The 23,859-nt window shown below is 45.1% G+C and overlaps 1 protein-coding gene across 2 annotated transcripts in view; it reads right to left on the reverse strand.

Moving 5' to 3' along the window:
- MCTP2 (multiple C2 and transmembrane domain containing 2) overlaps positions 1 to 22,945 on the reverse strand; it is a 269,217-nt gene extending 246,272 nt beyond the window's left edge. For both annotated transcript variants that reach the window (XM_013972927.2, XM_013972926.2), the window contains exon 1: positions 22,712 to 22,945. The gene's annotated coding sequence lies outside the window, so the exon portion shown is untranslated. The remainder of the gene's footprint in view (positions 1 to 22,711) is intronic.

The following is a 23,859-nucleotide window of genomic DNA, read 5'->3' on the forward strand; positions in this document are numbered from 1 at the left end:
ATAAAAATCAAATGCTTTGTTTCACGCCACATTTCCTTTAATTTTACAATTGTTCTGTGAGTGACACCACCATGCAGAGCTCGTAATATTTAATACGACTCAGATACAAAGACCCTCCCTGCGCTAATAAAAGGGAAAATACACAACTCCCAGTCCCCATCATAGGGTTTAAATTCCCTTAAATTTGTTTGCAAGGTTATTCCACAGGGTCAGTTCTTTAAAGACCCCAGCAATCTGCCTTAATGTGTGTTTAGATTCACACTATATTAAAGAAAATCCACACAAAAACACATAGTTCATATCCTTCTCTACTAACTCCCCATGCATGCTCACCGCATGAAATTTTAAATTACCCCTTGATCACAGGTAAAGAATAGAATGCACAGTTTGCATCAGGTGACAGTCACATTAATATAAAATATAAATGTATGACAAGCCCAGGGCATTTAGCACAGAATACATATTCTTTCAGTCATATATTTGTAGAGATACATACACATGGTGAACAGAAATATGAACCACTAATCTTCATCAATGTCACCATTAAAGATTAATTCTCTGATCTATGTAACCACCTGGAAAATGATTTATGATATAATTTTCAATGGAAAACACAAACTCTGAAATTGTACCTAACCTATGTTTGCAGCCCTAGAAAATGACATATTCAGTGTGGACTAGGCCAGAAGTCCATACTTATAGAAAAACTGTTAAAGGCTAGTTTTTTCGATGCAGAGAATACTTGCTTTCTTCATAAATTTTTAGTCTGTGTTCACTTTAGTATTGACATCCTGCTGTCTGTGCAATCCACATAAAATCATGTACAACATATTTCGTGGATGTGTGTGTCTGTATGTGCTTTTCCCCAACATACAGAAAAATATCAATCCCAAATTATCTCGAATGACAGCGAGGCTTCTGATGAGCAGCTCAAGTCAACTGATGGCAGCTGCCAGAGAGCTGTGATTGCAAAGGATGCTGAGGCTCATTGGGGAAGACGACGTCAACAGCACGAACATCTGCCCTGGGTTTCCGACGGGGAGCGGTGGCCCCATGCCGGTGATTCGCCAACTCCGTCTCAGCACTGACATCAAACACACGGATTCTGTAGAAGGACCAAGAGTATTCTATGGCTTCCCGCACAACAACCAACTCAAGAGGCCTTGGCAACTCAAAACATGACATAGCTAATGAGTTCTTATCTAACTAATTAGATAAGATAACAACATAGAGAAGTCCAGGCATACTGTTTTCAATATTCTGAAACGAAACTCTTAAAAATGAACACAGTCGCTTCACTGACATGGCACAGACACGTGCTCTGGAATCAGGACAGACACCTACTTAATCTGTCTTATTATTCAGCTCAGTTCAGTCTCTCAGTCGTGTCCGACTCTTTGCGACCCCGTGAATCGCAGCACGCCAGGCCTCCCTGTCCATCACCAACTCCCGGAGTTCACTCAGACTTGCATCCATCGAGTCAGTGATGCCATCCAGCCATCTCATCCTGGGTTGTCCCCTTCTCCTCCTGCCCCTCATCCCTCCCAGCATCAGAGTCTTTTCCAATGAGTCAACTCTTCGCATGAGATGGCCAAAGTACTGGAGTTTCAGCTTTAGCATCATTCCTTGCAAAGAAATCCCAGGGTTGATCTCCTTGCAGTCCCAAGGGACTCTCAAGAGTCTTATTATTAGGTGGCTGCAATTCCTACTTGTGCGTGCTTACATGCTCAGTCACTTCAGTCGTGTCTGACTCTTTGCACCCCCATGGACTGTAGCCCACCAGGCTCCTCTGTCCATGGAATTCTCCAGATAAGAATACTGGAGTTGCCATGCCCTCCTGCAGGGGATCTTCCCAACTCATGGATCGAATCCAGGTCTCCTGCATTGCAGGCAGATTCATTAGCATCTGAGCCACCAGGTAAACCCAATTCCTATTTGTCTGCAATAAAATGTTCTAATGTTTTGCCTCTATATAGTACAGAAGCCTTCAAAGAGAGAAGAGCCCAAGTAAACATCTATTTACAAAACACATGGCTTGAGCACCATCTAAGTTTGGGGTTAATACTTTATTTAATAAATGTCTGCTTTCCTACAAGGTTATAATTCTGTATAACCATTCTCTTCTATTGTAAAGGAGCAAATGGTACTGTCCTGTACTTAGAGTTAATCAACAAGAAACACAGAGAACCAGCTCAAGCCACAGTGGCAGAGCTGACATCACTCAGCGAGTTCCCTGACCGTAAGGGGTTCTCAATTCAGACACTTGAACCCATGCTACGCCTCACTGGCTGCTTTCATTCGTTTTCTATAAATGCACAGGACAATTCAAACTTTGGAAAAAAATAGAAAAAGGCTAAAAATAATCCACAGTTGAAAAGACTGAAGAAAAGAGGAAGCTCTAATTTCCAGCAGGTGTCTTAACACCCAGGGGCAGAATCTTGACCATGTGAGAACAACGCAGGCTCGTGTGTCATTTACAGAAAGCTAAAGGCACAGATGAAATCTCACATGGATTAGCCATGAGAGGAAAGCTCAAGTAAGCTCTGGGCTCACTAACCAGCCGGGATAATGGAAGAGTAAACACAGAAGAGCTCTTACTCGGGGCAAAGTTCAGTCGATGTGGGTCGTGTGCCAAGAGGAAACCTCACCAACCCATGGAGAACATCTGGCCTGGGAGAGGTCAGCATTTCCACAACGCTCAGTTTTAGCAGGTGTAACACGAGTACCCTGATGAAGAGAACACTGCAGAAGCAGAGTAAGGGGGAAAATGGGGGAAAAAGACTTAGGAGGAAAATCTACTTCTGCTTTACTGATTACGCCAAAGCCTTTTACTGTGCAGATTACAGCAAACTGAGGAAAATTCTTAAAGAGATGGGAATACCAGACCACCTGACCCGCCTCCTGAGAAATCTGTATGCAGGTCAAGAAGCAGCAGTTAGAACCGGATATGGAACAACAGACTGGTTCCAAATCGGGAAAGGAGTACGTCAAGGCTGTATATTGTCACCCTGCTTATTTAACTTATATGCAGAGCTCATCATGCTGGGCTGGATGAAGCACAAACTGAAATCAAGATTGCTGGGAGAAATATCAATAACCTTAGATACGCAGATGATACCACCCTTATGGCAAAAAGCAAAGAGGAACTGAAGAGCCTCTTGATGAAAGTGAAAGAGAAGAGTGAAAAATCTGGCTTAAAACTCAACATTCAAAAAATGAAGATCATGGCATCCGGTCCCATCACTTCATGGGAAATAGATAGGGAAACAGTGGACAGTGGCTGACTTTATTTTGGGGGGCTCCAAAATCACTGCAGACAGTGACTGAAGTCATGAAATTAAAAGATGCTCACTCTTTGGAAGAAAAGCTATGACCAACATAGACAGCATATTAAAAAGCAGAGACATTACTTTTCCAACAAAGGTCCATCTAATCAAAGCTATGGTTTTTCCAGTAGTCATGTATGGACGTGAGAGTTGGACTATAAAGAAAGTTGAGTGCAGAAGAATTGATGCTTTTGAACTGTGGTGTTGGAGAAGACTCTTGAGAGTCCCTTGGACTGCAAGGAGATCCAACCAGTCCATCCTAAAGGAAATCAGTGCTGAATATTCATTGGAAGGACTGATGCTGAAGCTAAAGCTCCAATACTTTGGCCACCTGATGCAAAGAAGGGATTCCTTGGAAAAGACCCTGATGCTGGGAAAAATTGAAGGCAGGAGGAGAAACGGATGACAGAGGATGAGATGGTTGGACGGCATCACTGACTGGATGGACATGAGTTTGAGCAAGCTCCAGGAGATGGTGATGGCCAGGGAAGCCTGGCATGGTACAATCCATGAGGTTACAAAGAGCTGGACACGACTGAGCAACTGGACTGAATTGAAACATTTAGGTTGAAGGTCCAGGGAGCCTGTGCTTTTGGGGCAGTAATATAATCTGTTCTCCCCACTTATCAAACACTGGCTCTTTCAGGTTCCAGATCGAGAGCATCACTTCCTTACAAGCCTGATCCTGACCCTAATCCAGACCCTGACCTTCTGGTATAAAGTTTCATTTCTGTACCACAATCTCTGTCACACCTGACATTCAGCTTGGCCTTGATGATCAAATTCATCTCATCAGTTTGTTCACTTATCTCCCCAGTCCAGTTCCCACTCCCCGACCATAACTAAGTCCTCCGATGGGGCTGTCCTGGCCAAGTCCACATCTGCATCTTCAGCACAATTGCTGGCACAGGGCAGTTAAGTCTGGATGGATGGATGGAAGGGAAAAAGGAAGGAAGGGAAGGAGGGACAGAGGGCCTTGGAGGGCAACTCCTTCTACTGTATCGTGAATGAATATTTTCCAGAACTCTATGTCCGCCTAGAGACCAGTATACTCCATCAACCTGAAAGTCTCAAAATGCTTTTAAGTTCTTTAATACATGTTTAATCACTAACTAAATAACATTAGGCAATATATTTATTGCTTTGTGATAAGGCGTGTTAGCAGGTTCCTGTACTGTATACAGAGGGTTAATTCGGTAACCACCACTAGTCCTGACAGAGCCTCATTAGAGAGCCAGGTGTCACCTTGCTGAGAGGGAGAGCATGCACATCGTCTCTGGCTTTCCCCACTTATTTCATAACAGAATGATCCACTGTCTATTAACTTTATAAAATCGTGGCCAGCAAGTTGACAGTGAAGCCCTTGAGCTCCGCCACAGGATGAAGCCCACATAATTCATCTCTGAAACTCTCAACCAAGAACTGCAAGATCCGAGCACTGGGCATGACTACAAAAGCCTGCAAACCCAGCTCCCTTCATCTCTTCCCATCAAAATTTGGATTTCAGTCATCTAAGATGCCCCTTAATCCTGAGGCTCTTGGAGACAGTGTCCCCACAGCATGTCAGGATCAAGTAAAGATAATAAGTGAGGCTTCCAAGATGCGTTTGTGAGGAACGGATGTATGTGCACCTAATCATCTCTGAACTAATCCACATGTCCAAATCAAGTGAGGAAAACTGTTGAAAATGAATTAAAATTCATAACACACATACACATCCATGCACACACCAAGCACCGAGCCGTTCCTTGACTGATGAAGATTTTTAAGGACGGATAAATTAAGAGTTTGGGATTGACATTTACACACTACTATATTTAAAATAGATAACCAGCAAAGACCTACTGCATCACACAGAGACCTATACTCAAGATTTCGTAATAACTTGTAAGGGAAAAGAATTGATACGTATATATGCATAACTGAATCACTTTGCTCTACACCTAAAAACTAACATAATTTTGTTATTGTTGTTCAGTCACTAAGTCACGTCTCTTTAAGTGCCCATGGTTTGTAGCACACCAAGCTTCCCTGTCCTTCACTATCTGCCGGAGTTTGCTCAGACTCATGTCCGCTGAGTCTCTGATGCCATCCAGCCATCTCAGCCTCTGTCACTCCCTTCTCTCTTGCTCTCAATCTTTCCCAGAATCAGGGATTTTTTTCCCCAGTGAGTCAGCTCTTGTTGTATAACAAATCAACTATACTTCAACTTTAAAAATAAAATAAAATCTAGCTCAAAACAGAACTGTTAATATTAAAAAAAACTCTTTATAAAAGGTTTTTCAAATACAGATTAATGACTATTTCCCACACTCATGTGAAACATTCTTTATTTGAAGAATACATTTCTAAATCTCTCCGTTGTGCATTACAGAGACACAGAACCTTTTGTCTCAAAATACCCAAAGGGACCGCTCACTCTCAAAATGCAGTCAGCACACATTAGTATTTATAAAGCATTCCATTATAGCAGCATCTCTCAAATGAAAAGGTAAAGAACACTATTATCAATATTAAAACCATCTATCTTTTAAAAAGGCTACATCGATTTTCCCCACCACTGATTCCATCAATGCCAGTGTCAGCTCCATGAAGTGGCCACTATTATATAACAGCTTATATCGATAATTCCCAAATGAACTTTCCCAATTTTCTATAGTTTTTCAACCCATTTACTAGGACATCAGCTAGGAAAAGGCTTGGAGTGATCAGAAATACCCAAACCAGTCTTCCCACGGAGCTAACACAGCGCAAGTGCATTTTAAAATATGAAGCAACTTTGAGGTTCTATTAAGAAGGGCAAACAGGACACCTTCTGGTTCATTTCAGCTAAAATGAGCCTCCCCACCATCAGTGTTAGGTTTCCAGGTAGCTCAGTGGTAAAGGATCTGCCTGCCAATGCAGGAGCCACACGAGACGTGTGGGTTCGATCTCGGTCAGGAAGATCCCCTGGAGGAGGAAATGGCAACCCACTGCAGTATTCTTGCCCGGAGAATTCCATGGAGAGAGGAGCCTGGCGGGCTACACTTCATGGGGTCACAAAGAGTTGGACATGCCTGAGCGATCATTGATGTTATAAAAACAGCAGCAGTAGCAGCTGCTGTAGCTACTCCATGAGGAGTGCATGGGGCATTAGGTGCAATAGACATCATGTACCAAACGCTTTAAGTATACTGTCATTTAATCCTCACAACCCTATAGTGGAGGTGTGGGGTCCTATCCCAAGGCCACAGGAGTAAGATCATCTCAGGAACTGAGTCTCTCTGTAACCTCTGCTAAAAGCTCCTCAATCATCACCAGCAAGTTTCCAAATTAGGCAAAAATGCCCACGCTGGTAGTCACCAATCACTTAACGCCACCCTTCCAGGAGGAATTTTCTTAATCTGGAGGCTATAAAAATTGGTTTTGCAAGGACACACAGGTACGATCCCTGAGTTGAGCAGGTTTCCTGGAGGAGGAAATGACAACCCACTCCAGAATTCTTGCCTGGAAAATCCCATGGACAGAGGACCCTGGCAGCTACAGTCCCTGAGGTCACAAAGAGTTAGATACCACTAAGCTCTCGCGCGCGCACACACACACACACACACACACACACACACACACACAGCATCTACACACACACACACACACACACACACACTCACTCACACACACATAGCATCTCCCTGGCCTGTCAGATCAGCCGGCTACGCTCTCAGTGCCCATATTATCTCTGTTCTTTGTTCTTAATAAACTCACTCCCTTCTGAAATGCTCTAGGGCTGGAAATTCTTTTCCTGCCCATGCTTGGACTGCCACGGCAGTAAGAACTATTAGAAGCCTCCGTCACTGACAGGCACACTAAGGCCCAGAGAGTTTAAGTAACTTCCCGGCATCACAAAGCCAACAGACAGCAGAGCCAAGACACAGGTCCAGCGACCCAACTCCATGTTCCTGACCTTGACACCACCTTGCCCCCTAGTCTCTGTTACTTCACCTCCTGCCTCACAGTATCCACTCCTAAAACAAGCAGCATTGCAAAGGGTCCTTCAGTCAAATTGCAGGCGGCCAGACTATGAAAGGAGCAGAGATCAACAGCGAGACGTCTCCTGGCGACCTCAACAAGCTTTTCAGGGTCACTGCCTCTCCATCCTTCCAAACTCAGCTCACATTTTCCCTCTCTATCAGCCTAAACAAACCTCACCTGCCTTTAAACAAAAAAAAAAAATCCTCTCTGCTCCCAAGAGGGTACTACTAATCTTTTCACAAAGATGGATCTTGACTCTCCAAGGAGATAAGTTTTATGAAACTTGGAACCACTCCTATTTTCTCTCTTGTCCTATATAAACAGGAAATCATGGATAATCTTTTTTTTCTTTCTTTTTTTCTGCAACCAGAAATGTAGCCATGTAAACTCAATAAAGCCATTGATCAGCTGTCACCTTCCAAAGACAGCCATCCCAGGTGTTCTTTCATCCATATATATTTATGAAACACTGTCAGGTTTTCCCCAGGAGTGGCTGGGCTTTCATCAAATCATACCATAATCACCAAGAAAATGCTAAATCCAGCACAATCAATAGAACGTGGACATGGCCAATATCCACTTTCTGCTCTCAAGACTTAATTAAAAATGCAAAAGGGAAAAATACCTTAAAAGTGAAACTAAACATCCAAAAAAAATTTTTAAAGGAAAAGTGATGTCTCACCTCTAAAGAGAATGGCCTCAAGTTGGATAAAAAAAGACTGAGGTGGATAAATTCTACTGCTCCCTAAAATGTGTCTCCAGGTATTTTTTGAAATACTGTCATTTAGTAGCAGCTCCTATTGCTGCTTCCTGCCTGCCCTCCTCTTATTCTTATTCTGGTTGGAAGAAAATGTAGAACAAAACATCAGCTGGTAAAAGCTCCCATAACGTGTGGGCACTCACTCACCCAAACCTCTGCAGGCTTACTCATTACCAAGCAGCCAAACTTCCTCTTTTCCTTGAATAACGGGAATTTGCTGCTGCTGTTGTTTAGTTGCTAAACAACATTTAGCAACTAAATGTTGCTAAATCTGACTCTTTGCACCCTATGGACTGTAGCCCACCAGACTCCTCCGTCCACGGGATTTCCCAGGCAAGAAGACCAGAGTACGCTGGTGTTCCTTTCTCCAGAGGATCTTCCTGACCCAGGGATCAAACCCATGTCTCCTGTACTGGCAGGCAGATTCTTTACCACGGAGCCAAAGCCCTAAGAGGAATTTATAAATTACTTATTATTCACAAGGCACTCTTCAGGGATTATTATTATTAAGCATCACAGCAGCCCAAGGTAAGTATTTTCATCTCCATTTAAAAATAATGAGCCCAAGCTTTGGAGATGACGAAGTCCTACAAACGTCAGAGTGGCTTCCAGGAAGGCTGAGTAGGTAAGAATTTTGAAAACTTTTCTCTGCTTAATCATTTCAACTACCAGACACTGCAATGTTTCTGGATCCCTAACGGAGAAGATGTTTGGCTGATAAAATCTAACAAAAGATACTAAAGACTTTTTACAAGCTTTAAAATGTTAAACTAATTCAAAGTATTTTTAATATTCTCATGTCCAAGGAGTTTTAATGACATGTGAAAGACATTAATAAAAGACCTATCATCTCACCATCCAATTAACCATGGGGATTTTTTCCCACAGGTGCCTTTAAGAAATTGTAATCGTGCAGAGAGGCACGTAATGAAAAGTGACTCAGCCCCGACTAGACCATTTCCATAAAGTAATCACTAGTAAGTCTCTAGTGCTCATCTCCAAAACAACCAAAAGTACACACACCCATTCATATACTGTGGGCTGCGGTGTCCAGCTGTGTCTGACTGTTTGCAACCCCATGGACCGTAGCCCTCCAGGCTCCTCTGTCCCTGGGATTCTCCAGGCAAGAATACTGGAGTGGGTTGCCATTTCCTTCTCCAGGGGATCTTCCTGACCCAGGGATCAAACCCACACCTCCTGCATTGCAGGCAGATTCTTTACCATGTTGAGCTACCAGGGAAGCTCACTCATATATCTGCACATAGTAACAGGGTAAATATATGTGTATGTAAAGGGGGTTTTGCTCTACACTGTTTCACACCATGCTTTATCACACAACATTAAAAGCAACAATAAAACCAGTGCTTTTTAAGTTCTCATTGAGTTGGCCTGACTCATAGCCATTACCAAAAAAAGCAACATTTCAAGGCAAGGTTGTTGGTTTTCCAACTGGCTAGATTCAGGATGTCATTACACCAGAAAACTACCAAGAGCACACTGACAAGACATCCAGAACTGGTCAGCAAAACCTGCATTAAAAACAAAAAAACTGTTTAACCAAAGTGCCAACCTATCTTTCCTGACATATATGAACGTCGGTACGGCTTCCTACTGAAATGAATGCAGATGACCTTGCTGAGTGTTCTGTTCAAAAGCACAGGACGCCGTGCACAGGACTTTAGTTTGCAGGGTGCTAGGGAGTCCTCCTTATGCCCTCTCCATTCCGACTGCCACCGCCTCAACTACATCAGCTGCTACTGCACTCACGAGGCCACAGACTCAACGTCCACTAGAGGAGGGTACCTAGGTGGTATGTCAGAAGCCCCCAGGGGCACAAGCAGCATGTCCAGCACAAGTCACTCCAGTTTCCCCAAGACCACATCAAACAAAACATCAACCTCACTGGCATACTGTCGACCCTCGAGAGATCTATTTGACAAATGCACCTAATGCTTAGAGAGGAACCAACGAGTAACAAACAAGCATCAATCACTTGCTCAGCAGGAATGTTGTCCACATTGTGAAACGTCAACATCTGCATGTATTTAAAAGCTCGCATCACTTTAAAAACACAAGAACACCAGGAGGCAGTTCTCCTGTGAACGTTCAGGAGTGACGCAAAGTATTTAGTGGAAGGGACAACGTGCTTTATTCCACAAATCTAGGACGACAATTGCATGTTTCATGCATCACTCGAGTCAGATAAAGGAGTGAGACCCTTTCAAAATATCCAACTTTGTGTATTTGTAATCTTTGGGCAAGAAACTGCTCTGAAGGGATGTATTTATCAAACCATGTCAAATCCATCCTCAGAGGAGGGTCTAGCAGAATTCCAGGGCTTCATGGCTGCGCTGAAAGCAGCCTCTGAGGTAAAAGGCTTCCACTCGGCCTTCATCCTGGGATGAAAGGACCAGCTGCTTCCAATCCCAGGATGCAGGGAAATTCCTGGAGTCTTATTCGGAACAGACTCTAGTCTTGTGGTTAAACAGCTTCACTGGGAAGCGAGGCAGAGTAGAATGGTTGAAAGCACTGGATGGAATGGAATAGCTGGGGAAAAGGGGAAGATTCCATCCCGGTGGGTGGTCCTGGGTTTCTGTGAGTCTCAGCGCTTTCTTCTATTAGACAGGGTTGACCCCTGCCTAGGAGGGGCTCCCCAGGCAGCTCAGCAGCAAAGAATCCACCTGCCAATGCAGGAGACTCAAGAGGTGCGGGTTCCATCCCTGGGTTGGGGAGATCCTCTGGAGCAGGAAATGGCAAACCACTGCAGTATTCAAATGGCAAACCACTTGAGAATCCCATGGACTGAGGAGCCCAGTGAGCTATAGTCCATGGAGTTGCAAAGAGTCAGACACAGCTGAGCATACATGCAGGCTACCTAGGAGGGTCCCTGACAGGATTAGAATAAATAAAATAATGCTGCCACCTAACAGAACTCAGCAATGGCAGGCTGCTGGTACATTAAAAGCCAAAAACATCTTCCATTCAAGAAAAAAAAAAAAAAAACCCACTATCAATGGAAAGGCACATATTGGCCAATGAACCCTAAAACTAAGCAATAAATTAGTGACTTAGGATCTTGAGCTTATGGTGATGAAGCCAAACATGACATAAGACTGGAAGCTGGAAAAGAAGTAATTAATAGAGCAACTCAGTACTAAGCTGTCTTAATGACCAGGGCTAGGCCTCTTGTGTTTAAACTTTCACATGTGTGTGTCTCACACACAGAGTTCATGACATTTAAAAAAGCAATTTGTCATGCACCTTTTCAGTTCTGCTATCGCTTCTGGTTCAAACAGTAACACAGGAAACTTTCCGGGAACCTTCTTTCTCATTCTTGGCTAAAGCAAAGTATCTCTGTGCCAGCTCACCTGAGATTAAAGAGAGTGAAAGAAATTTCAGAGAAATTCTACTTGTTTCAACAGGCCTAAAATATGGAAGGCAACTTCTGCAAAAGCTTTTTAACAAGGTCCTGAAACAATATATAAGATATACCCATTTGAATGCAGAGTTCCAAAGAATAGTAAGAAGAGATAAGAAAGCCTTCTTCAGTGATCAACGCAAAGTAATAGAGGAAAACAATAGAATGGGAAAGACTAGAGATCTCTTCAAGAAAATTAGAGATACCAAAGGAACATTTCAGCAAAGATGGGCCAATAAAGGACAGATAAGGTACAGACCTAACAGAAGCAGAAGATATGAAGAAAATGTGGCAAGAATATACAGAAGAACTATATACAGAAGATCTCCATGACCACGATGCTGTGATCACCCACCTAGAGCCAGACATCCTGGAATGTGGAGTCAAGTGGGCCTTAGGAAGCATCACTACGAACAAAGCTAGTGGAGGTGATGGAATTCCAGTTGAGCCATTTCAAATCCTAAAAGATGATGCTGTGAAAGTGCTGCACTCAATGTGCCAGCAAATTTGGAAAACTCAGCAGTGGCCACAGGATTGGAAAAGGTCAGTTTTCATTCCAATCCCAAAGAAAGACAATGTCAAAGAATGCTTAAACTACTGCACAATTGCACTCATCTCACATGCTAGCAAAGTAATGATCAAAGTTCTCCAAGCCAGGCTTCAACAGTATGTGAACTGTGAACTTCCATATGTTCAAGCTGGATTTAGAAATGGCAGAGGAACCAGAGATCAAATTGCCAACATCCACTGGATCATAGAAAAAGCAAGAGAGTTCCAGAAAAATATATATTTCTGCTTTATTGACTATGCCAAAGCCTTTAACTGTGTAAATCACCACAAGCTGTGGAAAATTCTTAAAGAGATGGGAATACCAGACCACCTGACCTGCTTCCTCAGAAATCTGTATGCAGATCAGGAAGCAACAGTTAGAATTGAACATGGAACAACAGACTGGTTCCAAATCAGGAAAGGAGTACATCAAGGCTGTATATTGTCACCCTGCTGATTTAACTTACATGCAGAGTACATCATGAGAAACGCTGGGCTGAAAGAAGCACAAGCTGGAATCAAGATTGCCGGGAGAAATATCAATAACCTCACATATGCAGATGACACCACCCTTCTGGCAGAAAGTGAAGAGGAACTAAAGAGCCTCTTGATGAAAGTGAAAGAGGAGAGTGAAAAAGTCGGCTTAAAGCTCAACATTCAGAAAACGAAGATCATGGCATCTGGTCCCATCACTTCATGGCAAAAAGATGGAGAAACAATGGAAATAGTGACAGACTATTTTTCGGGCTCCAAAATCACTGTAGATGCTGACTGCAACCATGAAATTAAAAGACACTTACTCCTTGGAAGTAAAGTTATGACCAACCTAGACAGCATATTCAAAAGCAGAGACATTACTTTGCCGACTAAGGTCCGTCTAGTCAAGGCTATGGTTTTTCCAGTAGTCATGTATGGATATGAGAGTCATGTATGGATGTGAGCACAGAAGAATTGATGCTTTTGAACTGTGGTGTTGGAGAAGACTCCTGAGAGTCCCTTGGACTGCAAGGAGATCCAACCAGTCCGTTCTAAAGAGATCAGTCCTGGGTGTTCATTGGAACGACTGATGCTGAAGCTGAGACTCCAATACTCTGGCCATCTGATACAAAGAAATGACTCATTGGAAAAGACCCCAATGCTGGGAAAGATTGAAGGCCAGAGGAGAAGGGGACAACAGAGGATGCGATGTTGGATGGCATCACTGACTCAATGGACATGAGTTTGATTAAACTCCGGGAGTTGGTGATGGACAGAGAAACCTGGCGTCCATGGGGTCACAAAGAGTTGGACAGGACTGAGAGACTGAACTGAACTGAAACAGTGAATTAGGTAGGGAGAAACCCGCATGAAAAAAGAGGAGATAAGGAAAGGGGTGGAGGGAATCTGTGGAGGTAAAGAGTCAGAGAAGATGAGGATATTGAATTTCAGGGCCTGATCCTGCAACAGACAAGAAACTGTCCGCCAAAGATTAATAGATACACCGTACAGGACATTTTGTTACCAATGAGAGGGTAAACAAGCCTCCAAAATCTCTAGGCCCCAGATTCTCATAAGGGCCAAGCAGCAGCAAAAGGGCTGAAACCCTAAAGGCATTTCCAGACTACAAACCCATACAGCTAAACTAATTTTATATATTTAAATCTAATCTTCCATATTACATAAGACTATCATAACAATAATGCCAGTTACTGTTCAAGTAACACAATGTTCTTCTCTGACATACTACCTAAGTTTTCAGACTAATTCTCAACTTCTTTCACAATGCTAAAAATGGTCCACCCTCACAATCAAAGCCAGAAAGTATTACACAATCATTATTTGTTTGTGGTTTCATTTGACTTTGGGAGGCCTGGGGGCTTTGTGTTGTTGTTTGCTTTTGCCCCTTGGCTCTGAACACAGTCACGGTCACACGGACGTAAGTTCAATACTTTTGGGTTTTCCTGATCAGTTCATAGGTCTCTCATGAACATTCTCCTTTATTAGCTGATTTAAGTTGGAGTAAGGTTGCTTTACAAAGTTGTGTTGGTCTCTGCTATACAACACAGTGAACCAGCTATATGCATACATACATCCCCTTCTTGGACCTCCCTCCGATATCCCCATCCCTCTCATCACAGAGCACTGAGCGGAGCTCCCTGCACTATACAACAGCTTCCCATTGCTGCTGCTGCTGCTGCTGCTAAGTCGCTTCAGTTGTGTCTGACTCTGTGCGACCCCACAGACGGCAGGCCACCAGGCTCCCCCATCTCTGGGATTCTCTAGGCAAGAACACTGGAGTGGGTTGCCATTTCCTTCTCCAATGCGTGAAAGTGAAGAGTGAAAGTGCTCAGTTGCGTCTTGACTCTTAGTGACCCGGTGGACTGCAGCCTACCAGGCTCCTCCGTCCATGGGATTTTCCAAGCAAGAGTACCGGAGTAGGGTGCCATTGCCTTCTCCGCTGCAGCTCAGCTAGCTCCTTGCAAAGTCATGTAGTTTTGGCAAGACAGAAACTTCCAACAGTGCTAGCAACTGAAACTTAACTCATTCACCCTTGTCAATTACCCAGCCCCTGTGCTCCTGCATAACCATATTTGTTTGTGTAAAGGTCAGGCATCCCCACTGCTTGTCCTAACCATCCGCATGCAGGAAACCCCTACTCTGAGCTAGCCTACTCACAGTCAGCACGGCACACTAAAGTCTGGTGTCATGCACTGTCTATAAAAACTCTGTAACTCCTTTGTTTGGGGCTCAGAGCTGGAAGTGTTAGCTCCTCTGGGCCCGCCAGCGTAATAAACCTGAGTTCTCCAACTCTCCAAGCGAGGCGCTTGGTTTCCCGACAGACCGACTTCTGCAACAAATATACATGTGTTTTGCTGTTTCTGACTTACTTCACTCTGTATGATAGACTCTAGGCCCCTCCATGTCTCTACAAATGACCCAGTTTTGTTCCTTTTTATGATTGATTTTTAATAAATAAAGTTGAAACAGGCTATCCGAAACTTTCAGTTTCTCAAAAGCATCCATCTATCAATTTCTCAAAACAATCTCTTTTTTCCAAATCTTCCTCCAGGCTGATGTGCCTGCCCATTCCTCCCGCTAAGTGCAGGCAGTCCTGCCTCTGGAGGCCACCCTTCACTGCTTGCCTCCTATAACCCCTACCCTACCCTACCCCACCCCACCCGACCCCATGCCTCACCGTCACCTGGTGGTGGCTTCATCACTAAGTTGTGTCCGACACTTGCAACCCGATGTAGCCCTCCAGGATCCTCTGTCCGTGGGATTTCCCAGGCAAGAATACTGGAATGGGTTGCCATTTCCTTCCCCAGGGGATCTTCCCAACCCAGGAATTGAACCCAGGTCTCTCTGCATTGCAGGCAGATTATTTACCAACTGAGCTACAAGGGAGGGCTATAGTATTCACCTGTCAAGCTGCCTGACTTCCCATCTAGGCTCTAAAGAGACAGGGAGCTCTCTGCTCTATTCACATGGAAAATTCTAGCACATAGCAACCATAATACACAGCTTTTGGATAAAAGAACAAATATGTATTCCAGCTACTTTCTAACACATGTTTTAAACAAGCCTTCCACTTAACTCTGAGCACCTAGAAAAACCTACATCCTCTATACAAAAAAAAGGAATCTTGTAACATCTATAGCAGCTACAAAACAGCCCTGGGAAATCTACATAATATATATAAATGACCTATGTGTATGTGTATGTATGTGTATATGTATGTATATGTATGTGTATGACTCTTCGTGACCCCATATGGACTGTAGCCCACCAGGCTCCTCTGTCCAAGGGATTTTCCAGGCAAGAATACTGGAGTGGGTCACCACTTCCTCCTCCAGGAGATCTTCCCATCCCAGGGATTGAACCCACATCTCCTATGTCTCCTGGATTGTCTGGTGGATTCTCTACCACTGCAACACCTGGGAAGCCTCATGTATATGTATATATACAGCCTACCCACATGATACAATTCATTTACAATAAACACGATACACATAAATGATGAATGAGTGTTTTTAACAACACAGCATAACAAATTAGGAGGAAAGATGGTAAGTCACTTAAATAACTTATAACAGTAAGATGGGCTGAAAGTCTGACCAAGCCCCTATCACTCACCCACCCAGCCTGCTCTTCCACACTGAGGGCCTCCTCCCTCCTACTCTAGCCTGAGTAGAGCTCAGGCTATCAAACAGGCAAAAGGCCAGAGGGAGTGGAGGATTCATCTCCACCCTGGAAAGAATGTGCGGAGGTAAACCTTGATTGTCTTCCACATCAAAGGAACTGGAGTGAACTGCTATCCCGCCCGCCCAGGAGAAATGCCCGCGTTCCTCCCTGAACGTCTTCTCCCCACTCTCCTCGAGAGAGAACATATTTAGCTGTTGATATTATTCCATCCATTGAATTATTCAGTTCTCATATCAGCTGCATTATTCCATCTGCCTACCCAAATATCTTGGAGTCATCCACACATTTCAAACTCACGACATCCATTATTCTGTAGAAAACAGTCTTCTCTAGTCCTGTCCACCATCCTGGCACCATCCTAGGGGCCCAAGACACAGTTCTCAGCCCTGACAACCCCTCTCACCACCCACATCCACCTGGTCACCTCTGTAATCTCCTAGATCTCTCTCAGATCCTTCCACACCTCTGCTTCCCTACTGCCTTAAACCATTCCCCATACATCACTTCTGAACTTTGACAATTTCTTAACTCCTCTCCTAACAACTCGCTGCCAGAATTAGGGCATCCAACTCCGCTCACCCAAGCGTTTTTCTACTAGTCTGCAGGGATCGTGTCTGGCTGGTCACCGCTGTATTTCCCTCCAGCGCCAAAATGAATGCTGAGCACAACTGAAGAGGCAAAAATGACCATATGAATGAATGACCACATGAGAAAGACGGTCAGTTCTTGCAGAATTAGATTCCACCGCCTGCCATAAGCTCAAAGTGACAGTGTCTAAACGTCTGTCTCTGAAGCAGTGATAGAAAGACCTATTAACCCGAGGCTCACACCCAAAGGTAAATCATCATTTCACACACTGCCACAGGTACTCCTAATATAATTACACATTCTTCTCACGCTGCCATGCATGATAAAATGTATAGAATCGTGAAGAATGATCTTTCTTTCCCAGAAGGAAAAGAAAGACTATGAAAATGCAAAGCACAGGTCTCCTCGACACCTTCCAGGACACACGGACAAGCACACCATCATCTTCAAGTCCTCCGTGGCCTGAGGAGGTGGTCTGCTAACATCCAGATCAAATCCCAGAATTAGCAAACAAGGCCACTTTTCACCATCACCTATTGGGGAAATCCACAGGAGCCGTCATCCAGCTGGGGAAAGAAGTGCTCGACGTTAGGTAATCGTGTATATGCAATCACGTCTATTTGCTTACGAAATTTCAAAGTTTGCACTAAGACTGAAGGACAACAACATTCTTCCTCTCTCGTCAATTGGTTACCAAAACAGAAACTTGTTAATCCTAAGTGGTCGGCAAATAGGGCCATGCCAAGAAGACCCACGCCTGCCTTCCAGGCCTCTCCCACAAGACCAACACAAGACAAAGGCAGCAGTGGCCTTCCCAGAGAGGGAAGGCGGGCACTGTAACCACACTGCCTGCGTGTGAATCCTGGCTGAACCGGTGTGGCCTGGGACAACACCCTTGTCTCTATGCTACAGCTTTCTCACTTTTAAATGGAGCAGTCTTCACGTCCATCTCAACAGAGGAGGGGACCTCAGGAAATAGCAACAGCAATGGCACCCCACTCCAGTACTCTTTCCTGGAAAATCCCATGGACAGAGGAGCCTGGTGGGCTGCAGTCCATGGGGTCGCTAAGAGTCGGACACGACTGAGCGACTTCACTTTGAATTTTCACTTTCATGCATTGGAGAAGGAAATGGCAACCCACTCCAGTATTCTTGCCTGGAGAATCAGGGATGGGGGAACCTGGCGGGCTGCTGTCTATGGGGTCACACAGAGTTAGACACGAATGAAGCGACTTAGCAGCAGCAGCAGCAGCAACAGAAAGGCAGATGAGAAAGATCCCAAGGGGAAAAAAGTAAACATCAAGGTCCTACTATACGGCACGAGGAACTGTATTCAACTTCCTGTAATAAACCATAATGGGAAAGAATATGATACAGTATCATGTATAACTGTATTATTTTGCTGTATATCAGAAACTAACAAAACACTGTAAACCAACTATATCCTTCAATTTTAACAAAAGGAAGCTGTGCAGTGCTTAGCGACTCAGTCATGTCTGTCTCTTTGAGATCCTATGAACTGTAGCCTGCCAGGCTCCTCTGTCCATGGGGATCCTCCAGGCTAGAATACTGGAGTGGGTTGCCATGCTCTCCTCCAGAGGATCTTTCCAACCCAGGAGTCAATCCCAGGTTTCCTGCACTGCAGGCAGATTCTTATCATCTGAGCCACCAGGGAAGCACCCAACCTCGTCAAAAAAAAAAAAAAAAGAATCCAAATAAATAAATTTAAATAAATTACTGGAGTGATAATAGCTCTCAGGTGGTGGTTGTTGCTGAGTCGCTCAGTCGTGTCCAACTCTTTGCGATCAGGGGTTGCATTGATGATTAAAGGAATTAATATTTCTTATCACAATGCCTGGCATAATCTAAGTGCTCTATCAATATAACTATATTACAATAATAATATATAAACCTTAGCACTAATCTCACTCCTCTCATCTTCCCAAGGGATTCTATGCCATACCAGTTCTCTTAAACACTAAAAGCAATGGTTTTCAAACTTTATAGCATGCGCCTGCAGCTTCTGGAAGGCTTCTTAAAACACAGACTGCTGTGCCATAAACACAGAGCTTCTGATTCAAGTGGCCTGGGACAGGGCCTGAGAACATGCATTTTTAACAAGTTCATTGCAGGTACATGGGTGCGGGTGCTGCTGGCCTGGGAACACTTGTGGAAAAATACTGACTACTGGGCTTCTCTGCATCAGTGGAGGACGGTGTGCGGGTCCAAACTTCCAGGGCTTCCAACGGCCATCATCCCATACACTCTTCCATTTCAGCATCTCCACCCATGATTCCAAACTCAGCTCAAGCATCAGGACCTCGGAACTGGCACCAACACCATACTGTCACCAATGAAATAAGCTCCAGGAGACCAGGAGCTCCCCGGCAATCAGAACCTTAGTGCATGGGACACAGAAAACCTTCACTAAATGGCGCCAACACTCAAAGGCATACCTGGGGAACTAACTGAAGCGGAACCAATGGGAGCTTCCTCTCACAACTATTCACTGGGAAGGACGGGCCCTGAGACCACAATGAGCCCACGATCCCTCCCACACCAACCAGCAGCTTCTCTGCTCAGTGGACCATTAATTCTTTGCCTCCAACCACAACGGGTGCTCTCACACTTTGAAGGTGAGGGAGCTTCAATTTCTGGTCTCTCACTGGCATAGGCAGCACCCCCTACCCCGCCTCTGCACCAAAAGCTTCAAGCCTCTCATTAGGAGATGCTGGGTGTTCTCAGGGACAAGGGTGCAATCAGGAAGCATTTTTATGTAAGCTTTTCTGGTAAATGGCCCCAAAAGATCTCAGTAGGAACAAGAAAGCAATCACCAGCAAATGGTTGTAATTTTTTTCCGTTCTAGGTAAGCATTCACTTTCATAGCTAATTTGGTATTATTTTTCTTAATGACGATCCCCTTACTGTCTACCTTTCAAGTATCACAAAATCTGGAACCGCCCCTTTCGCACCCCAGGCACACGCTTCTCCTTGGCCCTTTGGCTGTTCTGTTAATTTCTCCAAAACATCATCCATCCTGCCCCTTCCTTACAGCATCTTAACCAAGCCAACCACACTTTTATAAACACCAGCCAGGAAGGACTTCAAATGCTTTTAAGAAGTTCAAGGTGTCTTGTCAATTTCTCTATACAAGGAAGATGAGGTGGGGACGAAATGTGCCAAACACAATCTAGGCAGAATATTTACCTGATCCTCTCAACACAAGCAAAAAGCCTTTCTTCACAGAAAACACTTTCTTCTACACCTAAAGATAATTTCAACATGAAACCCCTCAATTTTCTTAGGTAATTACCAGCAATTGCAAGGAAGGTTTTAAGAAGCCAAGTGCTCTCCATGTCAGAAGATAGTATTTAAAATTCTAAGTACTATTTTCATTCTCATCCTAAACAGTATAATAACTTTAATTTGAAAATCACTTGTGCGGTTTACATGCACTAAAGAAATCATCCATTGAGCTGTTATGGATCATTCACGCAAAAGGCTAAATTGGTATTTTAGGATTCTCTCCTAAATAAGCATGTTGGAGTACTTATATTTCTAGAGAGACATTTAAGGAAAAATAGACATACCTTTTAAAATAAATATTATATATATTCAGCTATGGCTATAGATTTATACATACACACAAAGTCCTTTCTAGGTGGCAACAGTGACCTCTATTTACCTGTAAACTATGGGTAGAAATCAAGATGAAATACATTAAAGCATATGAACAATATGAAAATTAGCTGATACTTCAATATGTAATACACACAGGCTATATATAAAGTTTTACTAATTTGCCCAACTTGGCTATATTGTGAAGTCGCTCAGTCGTGTCCGACTCTTTGTGACCCCATGGACTGTAGCCCATCAGGCTTCTCCATCCATGGAATTTTCCAGGCATGAGTACTGGAGTGGGGTGCCATTTCCTTCTCCAGGGGATCTTCCCGACCCAGGGGTTGAACCCAGGTCTCCCGCATTGCAGGCAGATGCTTAACCATCTGAGCCACCAGGGAGTCTCCTTAAAAATATCTTAAGGAAGACACATAATAAATTTTCTGTTTTTCAAAATACTGTTCACCTTGTCCCAGATTGGTCTCAGTTTAAGAACCCAAAGAGAATGAAAATAATATTCATTTTATTCACAATGCCTTTCCCAGGTGACTCAGTGGCAAAGAATCCACCTGGCAAGCAGGAGACTTAGAGTTTGATCCCTCGGTTGGGAAGATCCCCTGGAAAAGGAAATGGCAACCCACTCCAGTATTCTCGCCTGGGAAATCCCACGGGCAGAGGAGCCTGGTGGGCTACAGTCCATGGAGTCGCAGAGCTGGTCACTACGTAGCAACTAAATGACAACTATAACTCTCAAGATGTGTAAATCTGAATTCTCATTTCTATTAAATCTGCAGATTTACACTGTCTCACAGAAACTTGGAATAGTGAAAAAGCATGGATTCTGAACTAAGAAATATCCACACTCAACTCCCAGGTCCACCAGTTCCTATGAACAAATTCCTGCATTTTCCCCTGCCTTAGTTTCTCATTTGTTCAGAATAACATCCCCTTGGTGAATATTAAGCAACATTTTAAGGAAAGTGACTAGCATGGTGCTTGGTATAGAGCTGACTTTTCTTGAGAGTCCCTTGGACGGTAAGGAGATCAAACAGGTCAGTCCTAAAGGAAATCAACTCTGAACATCCATTGGAAGGACTGATCCTGAAGCGCCAATACTTTGGCCACCGTATGCGAAGAGCTGACTCATTGGAAAAGATCCTGATGCTGGGAAAGGCTAAGGGCTGGAGGAGAAAGCGGCAGCAGAGGACAAGATGGCTGGATGGCATCAAAGCCTCAATGAACATGAGTTTTAGCAAACTCCAGGAGATAGTGGAGAACAGAGGAGCCTGGTCTTGCTGTCGGTGGAGTTGCAAAGAATCAGACACAACTTTGCAACTGAACAACGAAACTAACCTTAGTTTAAGTATGGTTTGGAAAATCCTTGCCACTTGGATGTGACCAGGCTAACGATAAATATCCTCTAAAGATTTTCATTTTCCCTATATTTAAAATGCTTATCACCAAAGATCAAACAGGTGCCGCAAAAACAAAAGCACAATGTGCCACTGCTATCTAAACATCCACCTGTGAGAAAGGACTGCCCCAAAATTCCCTTTTGTATCCACACCTGTGCTACCACACAGCACACCAGCCTGTGTGCTCTCCTAGAGGTTCCCCCCTTGGCAGACGTGCAGCTATCATCAGTTAAATTGAAATGCTGCTGATCCAAGCAAAAAGTGATTGCTAATGGGAATTGTAATCCACAGACCTGTTTGTGATTTGGTGCGTCGGTGAAGCAGGTTTTCTAGAGTCCCCAGGTTCACCGCGAGGCTTTTCGGTAACTCCAAGTGTCCGATGCAGATGAAATTTCTAGAGCAGGCTCGGTAAGCACCGAGGCACGGGTAAAACCCACACACACCGCACACAAGTTGCTTCAGACGCTCTAATCCACTTCGTGGAAACTCACCCAGATTTACCAGCCATCAACGCACCATTTGTTTAACAAATGGACAGTGCGCTGGGGAACTAATTGCTGAAGCAATTGCCTCTGGAGTTCGCCACCACTACCGCCGAATTTTTTTTTTTTTTAATGTTACCAGACACTCTGAAACCTATACACAATTATCAGTGGGCTCTCTGCGCAAGGAACCCAAGCGAATTCGCCGGGTTTCCACGAAGGGGGCGCATCCAATTCCGCCCAAATGAGGGACTGGCCTCTGCAGAAAGGAGTACCCAAGGAGACCAAACGTAGGTCCTTCAAAATGCGAAGAGATCCCGGGGCAGGCCCCGGTGCGCTCTCCCGCACCCCGATGCTCGGCGTACCTTTCTGACTCCCGAACCGGCAGCTCCACTGGCTTCCCTTCCCGGCCGCTCAGGATCCCGGGTTCTGTTGGCAGCGGACACCTCTGCCCTCCTCGCAAGAGCAAGGAGCAGCCCGGGTGCCCCGCTCGCCCGCGCGGCTTCCCCGTCAGAGGCCGCGTCCCGGGAGCTGCAGAAAGGCAGGCGCGAGCCCCTTACCTGCGCGGACCCAGCCTTCGGGGCTGCTGCCGCGGCCACTCGCGAGCTCCGAGAGCCGCCGGGACGCGGCGGGCCGGGGCATCGCGGAGGGCAGCGCGACTTCCTCGGCCCCGCCTCCCGCCGGCCCCGCCTTCGCGCCCCGCCCCCGCCGGCCCCGCCTCCGGAGCTGGGAGGCGGCCGCGCACCGCCCGGGAGCCCGGGTCCCGGCGTCTCCGCGCCAGGAGCCGGGCGGAGGAGCTCCGCGGGCTGCGGGGAGGACGCTCCGCCGCCGGGTTCTGGCTCGGTGAAGAGCAAGCGGTTACGTTATCTCCTTCGTCTGAGTTGATTCACAGGAAAAAGATGTGTCCAAAAAGTCTGGCTAAGGGAGTTGAGATTCCTCGCGTTGTAGTGCAGGGTAAGAACGAAGTGTGGGCCAGTGTGGCTGGCAACCATCTAATTGCTTAATCGCCTGTCTCGCTGACGCGCACACCGTTTCTCTCCCTAAATGGCTCAGACGGTAAAGAATCCGCCTGCAATGCAGGAGACCTGGGTTAGATCCCTGGGTTGGGAAGATCCCCCGGAGGAGGGCTTGGCAACCCTCTCCAGTATTTTGGCCTGGAGAATCCCATGGACAGAAGAGCCTGGCGGGCTACAGTCCATAGGGTCGCAGAGAGTCGGACACAACTGAGCGACTAAGCAGCAGCGGCAAAGGTTCAGTGGGAGGGGAGCCGCCTCCGTTTTTACCACGCAGACCCTAAGAGGTGCCGGAGGCCGGCGTCCCATGAAACCCGTGCCACGTGCGCGCGATTGATGGTGGAAGTCGGCCAACCAAATACACGGAACTCCGTTTCTCATCTTTAAAGAGGTGACATTCTCGAGCTGCTGGAACACTCAAGAGTCTCTTAAAGATCCCTAAGTGCGATGACTGGCACTAAGGCTTTCAGTAAACATTTGCTTTTGTTCCTTACCCGTGA

Source organism: Capra hircus, chromosome 21 (genome assembly GCF_001704415.2).
Source record: "Capra hircus breed San Clemente chromosome 21, ASM170441v1, whole genome shotgun sequence".
Classification (NCBI taxonomy): domain Eukaryota; kingdom Metazoa; phylum Chordata; class Mammalia; order Artiodactyla; family Bovidae; genus Capra; species Capra hircus.